Consider the following 6,857-nt stretch of genomic DNA (forward strand, 5'->3'; position numbering starts at 1 on the left):
AGCACAACCACTTCGCCAAACTGCCTGTCACACATCTGAGCACAAAGTGCCTTCTGGTGTAGAATGCAAAGGAAACTTATGATGGGTCTATTTTCATGTTCACGGAGAAGCGCCACAAATCCTTTGTTTTTCCCCACCATCAGTACACACTGAGAGAAGTTTATCCATCGGTACATTTTTTTCTTGCGCAAACTCCATGAAAGACTTAAATAAATCCTCACCTCTTGTGGACCCTTTTAATGGTGTGTCACCAACAGCATATCTTGCAATTACGCTGAACTGCGCCAAATGGCTCACGTCTGACTCATCCAAAGCCAGGGAAAAGAACGGCGCTGCATTCATGTCCTTCACTTGCGTTTCCTCCACTTTCTTTGCCATCACGATGGGAAGATCATGAACAGTTCTTGCCGACAGAGGCATGTCTCGTATCCTTTTGATTATCTATTGATTATTATTGTTCGGAAGATCATCAAAAAGTTCATTGGCTACATCCATCATGAACGTTTTAGCATACTCGCCATCTGTGAATGGTTTTCCGCTCCTCACTATTGCTAAAGATCCAGCCAAGCTAGCGGAATTACAGTCACCTTGCTGGGTCCATACGCGGAGTTGCTGCTGGCTAGCTTGCACCCTGCTCAGTAGCTCTTGGCACGCTTTCTTTCTGCTGTCTCCCGCAGGGTATTTGATGCAAAGCTAGCATGACGCGCGTCGAAGTGCGGTTTTACGTTCGACCGTTTCATCAATGTAATTTTGTCATTGTAAATTAGACACACCGAAGAACATGCTCTCTCCACAAAGGCGAATTCTTCGGCCCGTTCGTCCTGAAATGTTCAATATTCCTTTTTGCCATCTTCTTCGTCGAAGGGTTAGCTTTGAACTTTGACCGATCAGACTGATTCGATGGGGGGCGTTTACCCGTTTTACCCAGCAACGGCTGACGGAGGGCAGTATCATCCAATTAAAATAATGGACAAGTGCCCCTACAGGCCTGAACAGGAATGAGCAGTGAAAAAAATCGACGGATGGATAAAAAAAAGTGAGAATGTTTTGTTTTATCGGCGTGCGCGCCATATGCAATCATCAAAAGAGCCATAGGTTCCCGACCCCTGGTGCAGGTGGTTATTACTCCTCATGAGCAGGTTGCACCTTACGTATTAGCCTCTGTCAACACCGAGTGTTAGTTGCAGCTCTTCAAGCTTGTCAGACAAGGACGGTGTTCACTAAGTTCAGTCCATTTACCATGTAAAACTTCTAAGTCTTTTAAATTCTCGTCAATCTGCAACCAAACTCCTTTTGGTTTCATAACATGATATCACACGACAACTTTTTCACTGGGCCTTACAGGCATGTATGTAAGTTACAAAACCGCATAAGTCTAGAAAGCAAGAGCATTGGGAGTACAAGAGGGACTGCATTACACAGGACAATGCTTCCTCTACTAGCTGCCCTCGTTGGGTGAGAGAAACAATTCTCCCTCTCCCTCTCTCTCTCATGCACTCACACACACATATACATTAAGAATTTGTTTGAATTATTATTCAAAGCTAGAAGTACTCAGAGAACGCGGACCTCCGCTGAGCAGCTCATTCCCCTCCTAACTGGATCTACACCGTCCACATGGTGATCTGGATCAGCACCAAAAGGACAGACAGAATAATGCAGGTGATTACATATATGCAGTAATTACTGTTTTAAAGGCGGGGTCAGTGCCTCAGACAGAATATGACACCATTAATCATGTTTTCATAACCAGTTGCTTCCAGTACACCCAGAATGTGTTCTAAACTACGGTGGTGAACTGGGAACACTGGCTCTCTTTGACATTCTGCACTTGCTCATGCCAAGTTAATTAATCATTTTTATCAAAACATTTTCCTTGTATGATACTCAACCTTATTAAAAGTTCCTGCTGGGTATTACGTTCAGCCTGGCTTCCAAAATCAGCGTCACATCAGCATAAGCTATTTCCCAGCTTCTTCAGACAGAGTCTTTAGGCTTTCTGAAATGAATCTGCTGCCGTGTTCATCTTTTCTCACTCCCAGTTGCCGATCTCTTTATGTCTCCCTCGAGGCATTTCTTAGCTGCCCTTTAACCCCTCCTTTCGGCTTCTTCCTGGAGACATGGTTTACCTTGATGGTTAGAACCTCAACTCATTTGACCTCGGCCCCAGGAGCTGGATGCACTGTCAGACATGTTTTCACTGCCTGCCTGGGGCTGATGCCTTTTTCTGTTAACAAGTACAAAACCGATCCGTCTATAAAATGCCTGAAGACATCATTTACTGGCTTGACCTCAGATTAGTGGCTGTTATCTCCAGAGCTACAGTACATCTGCTGTTTTCTTCATCTAATCTTGTATTCCAGTCCCGACCTGACTTTTTAAAATGGTTGTGGCCTCGCTTGTTTGCCCTCACTAACAGAATATGTTCTTATTTCCCTTCTGCATGCAGGGAGTTTCAGAGTGCTCACTGTGAATGGCTTGAGCTGGACAATTCAGCATTATGACTGTCAGTGTCAATAAACAGATTCCTGTTTTGTGTAATCATTAATTAAAACATTGCTGCACTCTGTCCTGATCCTTAATGATACATTCAATGATTGTTTTAATCACTTCAGAGTTGAGGCTGCGTGAGAGAAGATGCAGGACAAAACAAAAACTCAAAAGCAATTTCTACTCTACTCACTGCTGCACATTAATGCAGCCTCACGGTTAGCACGGGTAGTGTAGTTAGCAGGAGCTAACGTGTCAAGAGGCTGATTTAGGATAGAGATGGGGAGGTGTTGACAGAGGCCAGTAGTGTGTAGGAAGATGGAAGAATTATTTAGAGGAATTAATGAATGAGGAAAACGAGAGAGAACAAAGGGGAATAGAGGAACCTGTTGTCGACCAGGAAGTAAGAAAGATTAGCATGAATGAAGTTAGAAAGGCGATGAAGAGGATGAAGAATGGGAAGGCAGTTGATTTGGACGACATACCTGTGGAGGTATGGAAGTATCTAGGAGAGGAAGCTTTAGACTAAGGACTCTCAACGGAAACAAGACCGCAAGGGCTTTTTTGAAATGCTCCTTCTAGACAGGATGTTTGACTGTATTTGTACTGTAATACATGCTACTGTGTGACTGTACTTGTACTCTAACATTCTATCGAACAAATATATTCATCGTCATCAGTCAACCATATTTGTTAATTGTTTTAGGGACATTATTTTGAAGCATAAAATGGGATTAAAAGAAACTTTTGGTTACATATTTCCCTGGCTGTGACTGCAACGTGGATACTTTTTTTTCTACAAGTCAGAAACCGTGTACTAATGGCAACCACAGCTGCCAGTTGATTACTGTATTTTGACAGGCACATTTCTAACATATAATATAATAATATACTCATATGTCTGCCTTGTTGCCATATAATATTATAGGATGTGGCTTTTAGAAAAAAAGCCTTCATTAGGATTTGGAGGTGTGTGTTTTTTTCTGAAAAAGGAACAAAGCATCATTAAACAAACTTACATATACTTGTTTATATCAAAATACTACATACTAGCACAATAAATCATCTGTGGCTTCTGCATCCTCCAAAACGGCATAACCTGATACAGTCTTTTTTTTTCAAACACACCCTGACACAAATGTCAGGCGTATATTGTATATTTTGCTTGCGTGGGGTCGCCGCCTGCGCCGCGATGCCTCTTGGCTGCCTCTGTGTATCCCCTGATGTATTTGTTTTGTTACTTGGGAATACATTACATATTCACATTTATGCAGCAAGAGAATCATTTGAATATTAGCAAGGCAGGGAGCTGCCTGACTTGATCAAATATGGCCCTGCAGTCATTGCTTTCTGGAAGACAGGGTTTTATTTCTGATTCACTCTGTGCTTTTTAAAGAAAGCATCTGAAACAGAACACAGGCTCTGTGTGTGTGTGTGCGAGAGAGAGAGAGAGAGAGGGAGAGAGAGAGAGAGGGAGGTATGTATTAAGCACGAGAGAAGTGCATTGTCATACGTGAAGAGAGTGCAAATGGAGGACCAGAGAATCTTTCATCTGTCTCATGCATAATTATTGTACACTGTACACTGCAGTAATTGTGCTACTGTGCACGTAACACAACCAAGAGAATTCCATCAGTCCAGAATCTGCCGCTAAAAAAGTTTTTTCTTTGAAATCTGCGCAAAGCTAATGCTTTTAGAACCAGATATAACACTTCAAAGATAATCCAGGGGAAAAATTAGTATTACAAATATTTGACCTTAATAGTAGTAGTGTTAAAGTAGATAGCATTTGAAGAGTGTGAACCCCAAAATGCAGAGGCGGAGGGCAGGGAACAGTTCGTACGTCTTCAGTAATTATTAACAAACACATTCCTCAACACAGACACTAATAACCCAAAAACCAGGAGCAAGGAGGGGGAAAAAGCCAGACCGAAAGCATAGAGGTGAAAGCCTCATCCGACCACGAGCCAGGTGAGCAGTTTATATGGAAGCGAGTGATGAGCTGAGGAAGAGGATCAGGTGCGCCTCGTTTGGCTCAGCCAGTTCGTGCTCCGTTATCAGGGAATAGAAACGGGAGCGAGCGAGAGGAAGGGGAGGACGACAAACCGATGAAACCATGATGGTGGATTTATTTGATGTGCACCATGATGTGGCTTAGTGAACGTTGGAAAGTTACACAAGTCTTTGGTCTTCCTTTTATACGCAAACAAGCTTCCACAATAAGCTGCCGTTCCAATCCAAACGAGATGCAACCATCTGCTCCGCCAGGATCTTATTGAGACTCTTCTCCCTTCAGTCAGAAGGATTTATTCTTTGCTTTCAGAGCTTCCCTTTGTCCTATCTCGCTGACTGTACAGTCCATCGCCTGCAAGAGATTAACCGACAGTAGAATCACAGATTGGGAAAAGAGTCTGAAACAGTTTGCAAATTCATGCTGGTATTTTGAAGTGTGTTTGATCAGACATATGACTTTGGATTAGAATAACATGGGGACATGGTGGCCATCGCCATTGCAACGGTGTAAAAAATACAACATGGGTGTTATTGACTTTTTTCGACCAGCATGTGTATGAGAACGTAAGTGGCAAATTTGGGACGTTTCCATGGTAATGCGTAATTTTTGTATCATGGGAGATTTTCGTGTCGGCCTCATGAGAGTAACATGGGGAATTCCGGCTTACGGCGCTTGGGCGTAATATTATACAGTACAGTGGTACCTCAGCTTACGAATTTAATCCGTTCCGGGACTAGCTTCGTAACGTGAAAACTTCGTAAGTAGAGACGCATTTTGATTGTAAATGCACTAATCCGTTCCAAGCCCCGCAAAAGTTTGATATTTTTTTATTAAAACATAAAAGCGCATCAGAACATGAAACAAATACATGTTAAAATTAGATTACCGCACAATAAACATAAAACGAGAGGCACATCATGTAAAAAAATCCAAAGAATAAAGAAAATAATAAAAATATTAATTTACCGTTTAGCTGTTATTTTTTGTCCTCTGTGTTTATTGGTCCTTTGCGGTGTTTCCTGCGTCGCGTTTCTTGAAGTACTGATCCAATGACGTCTGCTTTTGCCGGCTTTTGGCAATCTGTCGGAAATGTCCGAGGCAGACGTCATCATAGTGAGCAATAGCCCGACTTGTCAGAACTTTTTCCGGGTGATTCTTTTCCACAAATTCCGAGACTTCATGGAATTTCGCTAAAATGTCTTTAATTTGGGCTGATGGAATGATGGCTGCGTCCTCCTCCTCCTCGTCTCTGAACTCCTCCTGCACAGCGGTGTGTTGCATCGCCTCCAATTCCTGCAGCTCCTCGTTGTGCTCCTGAATCAGCTCGTTGATGTCCTCCTCATCCACCTCAAGACCCATGCCCTGTCCCAGCGAAATAATTTGGTCAACTTCACTGTCCACCTCGAGCCCCTCAACATGTCGTGGGGCAACTGCATCAGGCCACAGCTTTGTCCAAGCTGCATTAAGGCTACGTGTGGTCACCTCCTGCCAGGCCATGTCGATCATCTTGAGGCAAACAACAATGTCGAAGTGCTCCTTCCAAAACTCACGAAGAGTAAGCTGGGTGTTTTCAGTGATGTCAAAACATCTCCTGAACAGGTTTTTTGTGTAGAGTTTTTTGAAGTTAGCAATGACTTGTTGGTCCATGGGCTGAAGGATAGAGGTGGTGTTAGGTGGGAGGTACAGCACCTTAATAAACGAAAACTCCTCCAGGATATCATCTTCAAGGCCGGGCGGGTGGACAGGGGCATTATCGAGAATGAGGAGGCACTTGTAGGGGAGATTGTTCTCCTCTAGGTACCCCTTAACAGCAGGGCCAAAAACCAAATTAACCCATTCAACAAAATATTGTCGGGTGACCCAGGCCTTGGCATTTGCCCTCCATAGCACATTAAGTTTTTCTTTTATTATTTTGTGAGCCTTGAATGCTCTGGGATTTTCGGAGTGGTACACCAGCAGGGGCTTGATTTTGCAGTCCCCGCTGGCATTGGCGCAAAGGGCGAGCGTAAGGCGGTCCTTCATGGGCTTGTGGCCCGGCATTTTCTTCTCCTCCATTGTAATGAAGGTGCGGCGTGGCATCTTTTTCCAAAAAAGGCCCGTCTCATCACAATTAAAAACTTGCTGTGCACCGTAGTCTTCATCGATCATCAATTGTGTGAATTTTTGTACAAATTCGGCGGCCGCTTCGTGGTCGGCGCTAGATGCCTCGCCATGGCGAACAACAGAGTGAAGTCCAGTCCTCCTTTTAAACTTCTCGAACCACCCACGCGATGCCTTAAACTCCGGGTGTGGTCCTTGTGCCGAATTTCCTTCGCCTGTGTCCTCCTTCGCTATGTCGGTAAAAATGGCGATT

The sequence above is a fragment of the Brachionichthys hirsutus genome, chromosome 14 (assembly GCF_040956055.1).
Source record: "Brachionichthys hirsutus isolate HB-005 chromosome 14, CSIRO-AGI_Bhir_v1, whole genome shotgun sequence".
Lineage (NCBI taxonomy): Eukaryota > Metazoa > Chordata > Actinopteri > Lophiiformes > Brachionichthyidae > Brachionichthys > Brachionichthys hirsutus.